The sequence below is a fragment of the Dermacentor variabilis genome, unplaced genomic scaffold (assembly GCF_050947875.1).
Source record: "Dermacentor variabilis isolate Ectoservices unplaced genomic scaffold, ASM5094787v1 scaffold_20, whole genome shotgun sequence".
Taxonomy (NCBI): Eukaryota; Metazoa; Arthropoda; class Arachnida; order Ixodida; family Ixodidae; genus Dermacentor; species Dermacentor variabilis.
Genome location: NW_027460368.1, coordinates 2,800,586 through 2,812,956, shown reverse-complemented (window position 1 = coordinate 2,812,956; position 12,371 = coordinate 2,800,586). Strand labels below are relative to the sequence as shown.

Genomic DNA, 12,371 nt, shown 5'->3' with positions numbered 1-12,371 from the left:
ACGCCGACAAAGAGAGGACGGTGCGCGAACGTAGACATGGCCGACGCAGGTCAAATTGTAGTATCTGTTCTTATCAGCTTAATATCTGATACGGTTTGTATTTGGACTGAAGAGTGAACTTATTTTGGAAGTTTGCGAAGTGCTTAAAGCCTGCTTCACCTCCGCCGTGGGTCGGCCCGGTATTGCGCAATATTTGGGATCGGCCCACGTACACGAGCTCTTAAACAAAATTACACCCTTTGGGTCGTATCTTGCCAGACAGCAATAATTGTCATCTCTCTTGTCCGCATTCCCTTTCTTTAACGCCGCAAGCCGGGTACTTCCAAGTCACGAACGGCATGCGCGTTATCAGCGTGACAGAGCACTCTCGACAAAAAAGTAGTGAGTGCAGCGTTTTCAAGAAAGGAAACGCAAGCAAGTCAGATGACGATTATTGTTGTTTGGCAAGATACGACCCAAAGGGTGTCCAATTGTTTAACAGTATGAGCAGAAATTTTGGATCTACACGGCCCTTGTTCACGGACACATTTTTCATCAGAACCTAGCCACATAGAGCTTCGCTGTAAAAACAGGTATCGTGCTGTGCAGGGAGCACTTATAATAGGTTGTGACTTATAGCCATATATGCACGCCGTAATGTAAGCGATAGTTGCTGCCTGCTTATACAGAGCACCCTTCGCATACCTTAAAAACTAACTTTACTCGTGCATTTCACGTCGGCTCAAATACTCAAAATGCTCACATGGAATTTGAGCAGATATGAGATTATCGGCTAACGTCCCACAGAACGTGCTTTTGAACCAATAACAGCCTTGAGAAACATATTTACGAAAAGCCTCGTACAGAAACGTTGTGAACCACAAGCTTATAAAGTTTTCGTTTTGTTTTTTAAGGACTATGCAGAATTTTTTTATAGACAGGCTGATTGTAGCGAATATGACCCTCTTGCAGATGAGTTCCGGCACGCCCCGTTTACTTTTGAAGTCGGCTGTAGTATACGTAAGCGCTCTGGCGGAACGCGATGAAGGCTTGAATCGGCTACGGCGCACTGTTGCTTGAGCATTTTGTCTTGAGTCGTCCAAGGCTGGCCTAGAACAGCCTGCTGTGAACAGCTTGAAACAATAATTTGGCGATCTGTATGCTCTTTTAGGCATACAAAATACGTTTCATTAATGAATGTACGTCTGCTGTCGCAAGTTCCTTTTTACCGTTACAGTAACAATAGCGGACAAAATATCGACATTAGCGCTTGCGCTCGGGTCGTCGTCCGCTTACAAAATCTATTTGCTAACACCTGCACGACGATGCCACATCATATCAAAAGCAGTCATACGATTTCATTTTTCGTAGGCTCATTGACCAGCCAACTATGTAAGAATTAGTTAATTTGGGTTTAATGGCGCAAGAGCGACTAAGGCCATGCTGCGCCAGCCACAAGATATTAAGAAATCAAATGTTAAAGCAGCGAAAGCTGCGTTAGTCTAGAGTCTGTGCAGAAAACCGGTTTCTCCTAAAAAGCTCAAGTCAGTGAAGGGCACTACCGGTTCATCTCCGAACATTGAGGCGGGGTGTAAAGGTATGTGTAAGGTATAGAGATTCTGTAAAAGCTTCAGTCTCTGAGTTTCAGTGTTTGGACATGTCATAATAATGTGCATTACTGTGAGTGGCTCATGACACTTCTCAAATGTTGACGGGTTTTCGTCTTGAAGTAGAAAATTGTGTGTCAGGTGTGTATGCCCGATTCGGAGTCTACATAGGATCACCTCATAGAAGCGTTGCTGGTGACTGCACGACTTCCACTCGCCAAGCAGGGGTTTTATTGTGTGTAACTTGTTATTTATGCAACACTCCCATTCTAGCTGCCACTTTGATGCCAGGGCCTTATGAATCGCTCGGATACTGTCCTTGTATGGAAGTGTTGTTTGCGTTATGTCTTTGTGCGCTGCCTTGAACGTGCATCTGTCTGCTGCTTCATTCCCTGGTATCCCAACATGGCTTGGGACCCAGCAGAATCGTATGGTTCTTCCGTATTCATTGTAGGCCAACATGTTTAGGATATCGCCAAGCAGGGGTTCAGACGCGGAGTTAAGGTTTAGAGCTCTGACAGCACTCAACGAATCGGTATATATAATAGGATTCACCTGCTTGTCGGTGGTGATTTTTTTTTTTTTTTGCTGCCGTCCATATCGCAAAAACTTCGGCGGTAAAGACAAGAAAAATTATTTATGCGAATGCTATTTTGCCAATTTTTCGCTATTATTCCGACACCTACGTATTCTTCTGTTTTGGAGCCGTCAAGTGTAAAATTCCGTGCAATTTTTATATTTTCTTGAATAGCTCGGAACTCTTGTGTTGTGTGTTCTAGTGGAATGTCTTTTTTCTTTAAATGCGTTAGTGTCCAGTCACACAGCTGTGAAAAGTTGTACCATGGTGACAATCTTAGTGGACTTTCAGCAACCTGCAGGACCTCATGAGGAACTTCATGTCTCACAGTATTCTTCGTGTCTTAAGATAAGTGGCCGAATCGTGTTTGGTTTGTCTGTGTAGTGTACCCCTTCATTCTCACTGTGTTACGATGCTGTAGCATATATGCTGTGGTGATGATCGAATTCTCAGTATGTTGGAAAGTGTAAGTAGTGCTCTGCGGTGCTGTAAGGACGGCTCATTGCAGTCAACGTATAAACTTTGGACAGGTGATGTTCTGTAGGCACCGCTCGCCAGTCGGAGGCTGAGATTGCGAACTGGATCAAGCCGCTTAATGTAGGACTGCCTAGCTGCACCATAAACTACACTACCGTAGTCGAGGGTGCTACGTAAAAGAGACCGGTATATACGTAATATACATGTTCGGTCAGATCCTCAGTGCTTGTGCGATAAAACCTTAATGATAGTTAGTGCCTTATTTGCTGTAATTTTAGTTGTGTTAATGTGGGCAAGGAATTTCAGTTTTGTGTCAAAAGTTACGCCTAAAAATTTGTAGTCTGACCAGCAGCGTTGCACCATACAATGTGAGAACTGGAGTGTAGTGTAACCCTCGCTTCTGGGAAAAGAGAACTGTAAACGTTTTATGTGTTGAAAAACGGAAACCATTTTTCTCAGCCCATTGTATAAGATTATTTACCGTTATTTGTAGTTGTCTTTCGCAGGTGAGTACATTTGAAGCGCAGCAAGCCACTTGCAAATTGTCGACATATAATGAGTGCATAACAGGGGATGGGATGATCTTAACAGAGTTCATTTTGACTATGAAAAGTGTCGTGCTCAGAATGCAACGTTGTGGAACGCCATTTTCTTGTGTAAATGTGCGTGAAAGTATTGTGCCGAGACGTACTTGAAACGTTCTATTTGACATGAAATCACATAGGCAATTTAGCATTCCGCCGCGAATTCCCAGGTCAGCCAGGTCTCTGAGGATTCCATATCGCCACGTCGTATCACACGCCTTTTCTAAATCGAAGAAAACCGTGGGACAGTATTGTTTGTGTAGGAAAGCGTCACGTATTTCCTGTTCTATAGTCGCACGAGATGGTCAATGGTGGAGCAGCCCTTTTTGTATCCGCACTGGTGCTTGTCTCTTAGGCTTCTTGGTTCGAGGATGAATGTGAGTCTTATGTTTATAATGCGCTCATTGGATTTGGCTAGACAGCTTGTTAATGCAATGGGTCTACAGCTGCTAGGGGATGTTGCGGGTTTACCAGATTTTCGAAAAGGCACTATACTACCGCATTTTTCCAATCTCTGGGCATTAACCGAGACTCCCATATCTTACTGAAAATTTTAAGAAGTGCTCCTACCGATACTTGAGATAGATGCGCCAGCATTGTGTAGTGGACACGGTCAAGACCTGTCGCTGTTTTTTACCATTAGAAAGAACTCCGTTTAATTCATGTATTGTGAGGGGGTTATTATACATTTCAGCTGAAGCCCCAGTGGTGGGAAGTCTCTGTTTCTCCGCCGATTATTTATATTTTAAGAATGAATTTGAATAGTGTGCTGAGCTGGAGATGTTGTCAAAGTGTTCACCTAATGAGCTGGCCTGGTCCTGTATAGTGTTGTTTGTGTGCCTGGACATGTAAGTAGTGGTATTGTGTAAGATGAGTATCCTCCTCTAAATTTCCTCACCTGGTCCCACACTCGTTTCGATGTGACTGCACTATTGATTGAAGATATGTATTTTAGCCATGATAATTTCTCCGCCTTTCTTTGAATAAATCGTGCTTTCGCTTTGGTCTGTTTGAAATTTAGAAGATTGTTATAAGTGGGATACCTCTGTAGGATTCCCCAGGCCTTATTTTGTTCTTTTTTTGGCTTCAGTACATTCGTTTGTACACCAAGGATTTAAATTTTTGCGCACAATACCAGATGACTGGGGCATTGTCTTTTGTGCTGCTGAGATTATAACCTCAGTGATTTTTTTATTAAGTTCGTCAATACTAAGCTCTGGCGAAAAGACATCTTCCAGTTTCGCGTTCTCCATAAAAACCGGCCAGTCAGCGAGCTGTAATTTCCATCAGCGTGGTCTAGTTACTAAGGTTTGTGGTGATGATAGGAGTTTGATGAGTGCGGGTAAGCGATCGTTACCATGTGACGTGTCGAGAGCTTCCCATTTAAAATTAGTAAAAATAGAGGGCGAGCAGAACGCTAAATCTAAACAATTAAAGTGCGGGAAGTCGGTGAGAAGTAGGTCGGGGCTCCTGAATTTAAAAGGCAGATATCATTGGATAAAATGAAGTCTTCAACCAGCTGCCCTCTTTGGTCAGTTTTGATACTGCCCCAAAGAGTACAATGAGCATTAAAATCCCCTACTAAAACAAATGGTTCCGGTAATTGATCTGTTACAAAGTTACAATGAGATTATACAAGACGCCTGCACCTGAAGGTGAGTGAAGGAGTACTGTGAACTTGTACTGAACTAGATTCACATGCCGAATCGAAGTGCGCACCGTCAGCTGAAACGGACGGCATGACTGATGACGTACTTCCCATTGTTCGGCTACTAGTGCCTTCCACTTTCGAAAATATATTTGCCGCTGGAAACAGCGCAGAGCTCGCCCGTTAAACTTGAGTCACCTGTGGCCACATAGTTCACAGACGAAACATGCCGCGGTTCACAACTAAAGTTCCACACAGTTCATTCACCACACACCACACGAAGTCGGAAGTGCCATATTTCAAATCGCTGGAACGCAAACTTAACTAGGAAATTCATTTCCTTCAACAGTTTCTCAGCTGGCCTCGTTCACTCGCCGGTCACGCAATCGTCGGCTGCGCTAGGCCTGCGCTGGCTGCAAACATCGGCGGTCGGCGAGTGCCGATTATCCGGCCGATTATCCGAACTTCGGACTTCGAAAGCATGTTTTCATTTGTTTCGAGCACAACAAAAGATACAAACGACAAGCACAGGCATTGCCGCAATCATGAATCGGTGCGTTTTAGCAGGCGATCGCATTGAGACCGCCGTAATGAGAGCCGGCAGGTCGCATTTGTCGGCGTCGTTCGAACTCGGCACGGTTTCACATCGCACAACCACAATCCATAGTCGGTCATGTGGTTGTCGACTTGGTACTACAACTGCCTTTCAGGAACACTGTCGCGCGCGTCATGCGTCCAAAGAACTCGGATGATCGTGGGTGTCGGCGTCTTCAGATCGGCGGCCATCATAGGTATAGCAGCCAGAGGCGTCGCGGCCTCAGATTTGTGGACGCCGGCGACACGTGGCAGCCTCTGATTGGTGAACGCCGGCGATGCGTCGCCGTCCAACTTTCTGTGGCAATGAAGGGGAAAGGTACGGGGGCGGAGCTTCTGCACATGTGTCACCGCACCAAGTAGTCCGCTAGCGTTTGACAGTGCTTTTGGTTGCTCGGAACAGATGCTGAATCGACGCAGCTTCCACGTGCGACGGTTTCGCGTTTCCCCATACGGGCAATCCGCAAAATAAGTAAACCGTTACACTCAGTTGTACGTTCTGTCGTACGTAACTGTTGCTGATAGGACGTTTGTGTTTTGTCTTCACCAGCCTAAACTTACGTGGATTAAAACGCGGGACTCTTTTCAGAAACGCTCTCACTTGTGCGCGCTTTGCCTCCGTAGCTTTCCCTTCATAGCCACAGAAAGTTGTCCGGGAGAATAGCATCGGTAAAAAATCTGCGCGTCACAACCCGTCACCGCTTTCGCAACTGACGCTTTTGGCGCATTTGATGCATTGGCGCGTGCCGAAGCGTGCCGACGCATGGCAGCTGGCTGGGCCTTGAGAGCTGCGCTCTAAACATGGAATAGGAAGGGGGGGTTGCAGCTACAGAGTGCAATGTGTGGCGAATGCGCATAGTGTCCCGGAGAGATTACGCCGCACGCGCATATATCGCTTGTTTACGCAGCACCGGCGGCACGCGCCGACCGCTCCAAACGTGCATATCGCAATTGTCCGTATGCTCCGTTTCTTTTTTCGGCCTCTTGCTAGATACTCGGCCGAATGGGCAGCCCTTCAACGAGGCGACAGCTTGCCCGACGCGCAAACACGCGGAGCTATCGTGCCCGCACGCGCCTCGTGTGGTGGCGCGCGATAAAAGGAAAGAGCTCAGCTGATTTAACTGGAACCTCATAGAGAGGAAAGAAGTCAGCCCAAGTTTCGTTGCGAAGGGTCATATACGCTTAGTGGCAAACTAATGCCAGCTAGTCGTTTCGGAGCGCTCCTGGGGTGGTCATTTTTTTTTTCTTCATATATACCTCAAGGGTGCCAGAGAGATATTACATGAGGGTTTGTTAGGGTGGTCGAAAAAGGGCGCTCGGGACTACATGCGGTTGGTTCTTTCAGATCGCTAAAATCCGACTTGTAGCGCGCAGAAACGCGCCCACCGACGATCTCGGAGCAATTGAGACATAGAGTTTCGTACAATTACTGGAGGGAACTGTGGCGCTATATTTGTACTGTCTACTGGAGCTGCAAGCATGCAGGGTGGTTCATCCAGCACGGCAGTGATGGGTAGTAGATGGATTTGTCCAAAGTTCGTCCTTGTGGCTTTAAAATGGTCTCGTGACTTCGCAAAGTGATCATATTAAGGAAATCACTGCGTCATAAATAATTAAATATGTATTATTAAAATTGCATTACGGCACGATTCAAACACATCTATAGCACAGAAGCCCGATATTTAAACCATCACGCCACGGACTCATGGACAAGCAATGCACTGCAATGCAGCACTGATTACGCATGCTTACGAAGTCTTATATCACCCTTTGCGCACTAAGAAAAAATGTATAAATGCTTCGAAATTTAGTTCAATTTAGGCCCAGGCAAAGCGCAATAAACGAAGCCACAAGAGCGTCTCAAGCCCCAAGCACAAAGATCAGACAAACCCATGTATTAACCATCATTCCCATGCATGGTGGCTGCACGATCGCAGCAATCGCAGAGCTCTCTCTATATAGTAATTGCAGGACGCTGTCAATTGCGAGATACATCCGGTTTCCGGTCGCGCGAGAGCTCCGTCCGCGCTTTTGCCGGTGCCGGCTCGGCCGCTTAGACTGTGCTCGTGCTTTGCACGCCTCACGTCGATGTTGGCGACGCGGCAACGTTTGCGCTTGTTATAGCAGCGCCTTCAGTTCAAATTTCCCATTGAGAGGCACGCAGTGACAGCATCTGATCACGTACAGTGCTGAAAGCGTGCTGCGCTGGCGTCGTGCAAGCGACAGCCATCGGTCGCTTTCGTGGCCCACCATTGCTTGTCGAGCTTGAGCTCTCGCTCGCCGGGCTGCGGCGGCATCCAGTCGGGGCATCACCGATGGTTCTCCTGTGCCTTCGCTTCCTTCCCTCCTTCGGAAAGTGACCGGGTAGACGCGTGCTTTCTCCCGAGTAGGAGAGTCTGGCAATCCGACTCGGAAAAACCGGTTCGCGACCATCCGAATTTAGCATAAGTCCGCCCTGGGCAGCAAGCAAGTGAATTTTTTGAGCAGCTGTACATCCCCACAGAGCCCAAACAACACTGCTTACCAAGGAAAAATAGAACTTGGAAAACCAAACTTTCATGGAATCGATAAATCGTTTCGAGCCGTCGAACGAATAGCTCACCTGTGTACCTGTAGGACAATGCATTGTAGCGGACTTGAATAAATTCTATTTATCTGTATTTTTGTCTACGTTGGCGTTAGAATTGTGTGATGGGAATTGGCGAAGGAATTGTGTAATTGCGTTAACTGTGTAAAGTCATGACAACGTAATAGATTACGTGTAAAATTACAATTATGCAATAGATTACGAGTATTGTGATTTTGGATTCTGTTTCTGTGTATACCTTGCAACCTGTCGCACTGCCTTTGTTTTTCACCACACTGCTGCTCTGTAGGGCGTAGGGGGTCCTCAAGCTGCATTCGGCAGCTTTTTCCCTTCCGTCCTCTCTCATTTCTGTACTTCGTTTTGAGAGAAATAAAATCTAAATCTAAAAAAAAATATCTAGTATTTGTGGCTGCGGACATTACATTCTTTGTTTTAAAAGCTTTTTTTTAATGAACTGTAATTGAAAACTCGAGGGTTATAAATGAATTACTATACTATTTCATTTATTAATCCGTTTTCTGAACTATCCATAAGTGAAGCTTCACTCCATGCGGCATATCAAATAACGCTATATATACGTGTCGCCTTACGTTAAGTTTCCCGCACTTTAGTCGGAATGTGGAGGTATTCAACTTAGCGTATCGAAAATAAGTCGGGATTTCTCGGAATATACAGATCACACATTAGGTATGTCAGATCCCTACTATTCCAGTGCGCGAAGTAGTAATATCCTATGATGGAAGCCGAGATGAGTAACGCCGCGCCAATGATGCACAATTTAAATCTCGGTTATATGGAAAGGTCATAAAAGATACGGAAATATAGTAGTTGGCATAGAGACAGGGTGAATAAACTGAAAATGATGCTTTGAAGTGGCGGGATAACTGGAACAGTCATACTTAACTGGAAAAGAAGACAGACAGACTTTAAGACACATCTGGCCAAGTGAAGCGCGGTCGCCGCTCTCAGCGCTCTAAAAAAAGAAAAAAAAAAGACAACTCTTTGCAGTTTTAGGTGTCAGTCAACAGAGCGCCATCGTCGTGTCGTGGTGCCGCTGTCTACTCTGAGGAGTAAATGACTTGAGGGTATTAAGTGTTCACAAATCTCCATCATGCATTTTCGTTACTTGCCACCACTGCCCCACCCCCCACCCCTACACATTCAAGAAAAAAGAACAGAGAGAGAGAGAGAGAGAGAGAGAGAGAGAGAGAGAGAGAGAGAGAGAGAGAGCGAAACAAAAGGCAGTTAGGTTAACCAGAAAAATAAGTCCGGTTTGCTATCGTTCACGGAGTTAAAGGGCTTGAAAGAGCCGTGAAGCGAGAGATACGAGGAGGGAAATCGACGCACAAAATTCTGCCGCGGCATACGTCGCCATCACAGTTATCTCGAAGGCCCCTAGACCACAGGAAGCGGACTCGACCCGCCTCTAGAACGAACGCAAGTCGCGACCACTGTCAGTACCTTTGCTTGGACAGAGGCCAGTTGTGCAATGTCTGCCACGCAGTGCACAGCGGAACACAATTCGGCTCTATCGAAAAGGAGAAAAACGCGGCTTCCGAGAACTGAGCGCGCGTGTATGGCCTACAGATAAACCTCGAAACGATGCGCTTGCGTCAGAGTGCACGCGCACATGATTTGTTTTAGAGATACGAGCGGCCAACCAGTTATTTTCCTCAGACAAACGGGGCGAGCGACTTCAGAACAAGCGGACTAAAATGAGCTCGTTGCATGCAGCGAGTTTGGGAACTTGATGACAGTGCGCATTTAGCGCTGAATTAAGGCCATACTCGCGGACAACTTTCTGTGGCTATGGAGGGAAAGCTACGTAAGCAAAGAGCGGACAGATGATAGCGCTTGTGAAAGGTAGTCCCGCGTTTTAATCCACGTTTGTTTAGGCCGAGGATGAGAAAACACAAACACGTCATTAAAAACAGTTGAATAAGACAGAACACACCACCGAGTGTAAACGTTTACTTATTTTGCTGCTTTTCCCTTCCGCTTCTGGGCGAACGCGAAACCGTCGCACGTGGAAGCTGCGTCGATTTAGCGTCTGGTCCGAGCAACCAAAAAGCACTGTCAGACGCTGCCGGACTACTTGGCGCCGTAACACACGCGCAGCAGCCGCGCGCCCGCAGCTATCCCTTCATTGCCAGAGAAAGCTGATCGCGAGTATAGGCTATAACAAAATGGGGCAACGATACGGCCGTCGCGTAGCGTGTGTATACTAAGCCGAAACTCTTCGCGACGCCTCGAGAGCACGAAACGCGTGGGGGATGCGCCTTGGGGCATGCAGTTTTGGGGTCAAGTAAAACTGTAGAACTTCTCAGAAAAAGAGTCAGTGTACAATGGAACACAAAGGTATACAGCAGTCCAGAGAACTCAAATTTGATTGGGATCAGTAAAAGCAATATTTTCGAGCACATACCAGATTTTCTGTTCTTTTTGTAATGAACATAATTATTTTTTTTAATTGCCCGTGGCGGCTAGCGCAATTCTGATACTTGAGCTGGATTGCTCGAGGCGGACATTACTTTTTACGACATTACTAGTACGAAAAAAAAATCAAAATTCCCAAATGCCTAACAAAATTTCACTAATAAAGTCGTCCACATTATAGGATGCTGAAAGCTGATAACGTGCCCCGCATTCTGCAGGCGCTTCAATATCCTGCGCGCACCACGGTTTTTTTTTTTCTTTAAGTCACGGTTAAAATAACAGATGAAGTAGCCTTCGGTGAGTTAGCGGTCGATGATACTCAAAGACGAGCACTCCCATCACTCTTTGAATAGCACGACAAGAACGCGCACAGCGCGCAGAGTCGGTTGCGCCTCGATCAACTCGTGCAGCACGCCCCGCCGGCTGGCGCGGGAACTGGTGCGCTAGTGGGCCCCCCGCCGTGCTTCGCGGCGTTTCTCTCTCGGGAGAGTATTACATTAGAGAGCTTTAGTATAGCGTAAAGCAGCAAACGCAAAGAGTTAGCGTTAGCGTTGCGTGCACCACACTGCGCATGCGCTGTACGTAAACGCTGCTGGAGCTCTTACGTACGTACGCTATTAGATAGCTTTAGTTTAGCGTACTCTCCGCGGGATAGAGGGGAAGACGGGGAAGAAAGAAAAGCAGCAGCGCCTCCACAACAGCGACCGCGCGAGGCCAGACGCGAGAGCGCAACCGCTGTTGGGAAGCGCTCAGATCCGTCAGAATGGTCCGACGCAGGCGTACGCACGAGCGAGACGCGTTCGAGCCAACACATGCCGTGCAGCTGCGCGTTTACACTGGATTCGACCGGCACTCCCTCTACACTCCATCGAATTCCCCCCAACGTTGCAGCCGCAGCAGACGGCACAAGAAACACAAATGAAAATAATTGTCTCCCATAAAGTACACGCATTCATTTATGGCGGGGTGTTGGGGGGGGGGGGGGGAAGCTGCTCACAGGCAACCCGAGTGGGCCAATAGTCAAACACACAATGCCGAACGGCGGGCTAAACACACAAACAGAGAAGGAGTCAAGGAAACAGATGTATCAGGAAGCTGCTTAGGTTACCATTTTAACAGTGGGATCTGAGGATGCCACGAATGAAACGGGGCAAGTTGCCTTATAATCTACAAGCAGCGTACAAAGCACTAGGCGCAACATTTTACAAACAGAACACAAGCAAATTGGCTACACAGAAAAAGAAGAAAATACCAGAAAATTAATAAAAATAAGAACAATAAAAGTTGCACCAAATCAGGCGCTGCAGCCCGCACAAGTCAGCGGAGGCGCACATTATAGAGCAGGCTAGCGAACCGTCGGGCCGCGAGCGTCCATAAAGAAAGAGAACGCGGCACACGGCACAGGTGCACGATCGAAGTCCGCCTCCCGAAATACCTGTACACGTACGTGTATATACCCCGTTTCACCGGGCGAGGAGGATAGGGCGCGCGGAGAGCCCTTTCTGCTCTCTGGCTTCGGCGATCCGGCGCGGCGCTGCTTGAAAGTATTGATGTGGCGTGCTGCGGAACGATTTCGAGATGTTTTAGATCGTACTTGGCGAAATTTACGCCATGTCCGTTCATATAAGGTCGCCAGGGAAGCCTTTCGGTGCATCGGTAACTACATTAGGCGGAAATATCTTTTGGGGGCGCAAAAATATGACGCGCTTTATCAGCCGCGGTGTGCGCACATTATCAGTCGCGGTGTGTGTATGTGTTGTGAACTATTTTGCTTATATCGGTTTTAATTCAACAAAGAAAACCGGTGTCTGTATTAGCAGCATTAAATGGTAAATCAGCTCACTGTCTGATCGATTTGGCGTAGGGAGTAAATCATAAAACA

General features: G+C 46.9%; 1 protein-coding gene and 1 pseudogene across 2 annotated transcripts in view; one reads left to right on the top strand and one right to left on the bottom strand.

Moving 5' to 3' along the window:
* Window positions 1-12,371, bottom strand: part of LOC142568505 (glycerophosphocholine phosphodiesterase GPCPD1-like) — a 193,105-nt gene that overhangs the window by 153,012 nt on the left and 27,722 nt on the right. The window lies entirely within an intron of this gene.
* LOC142568541 (U2 spliceosomal RNA) lies at window positions 37-213 on the top strand (annotated as a pseudogene).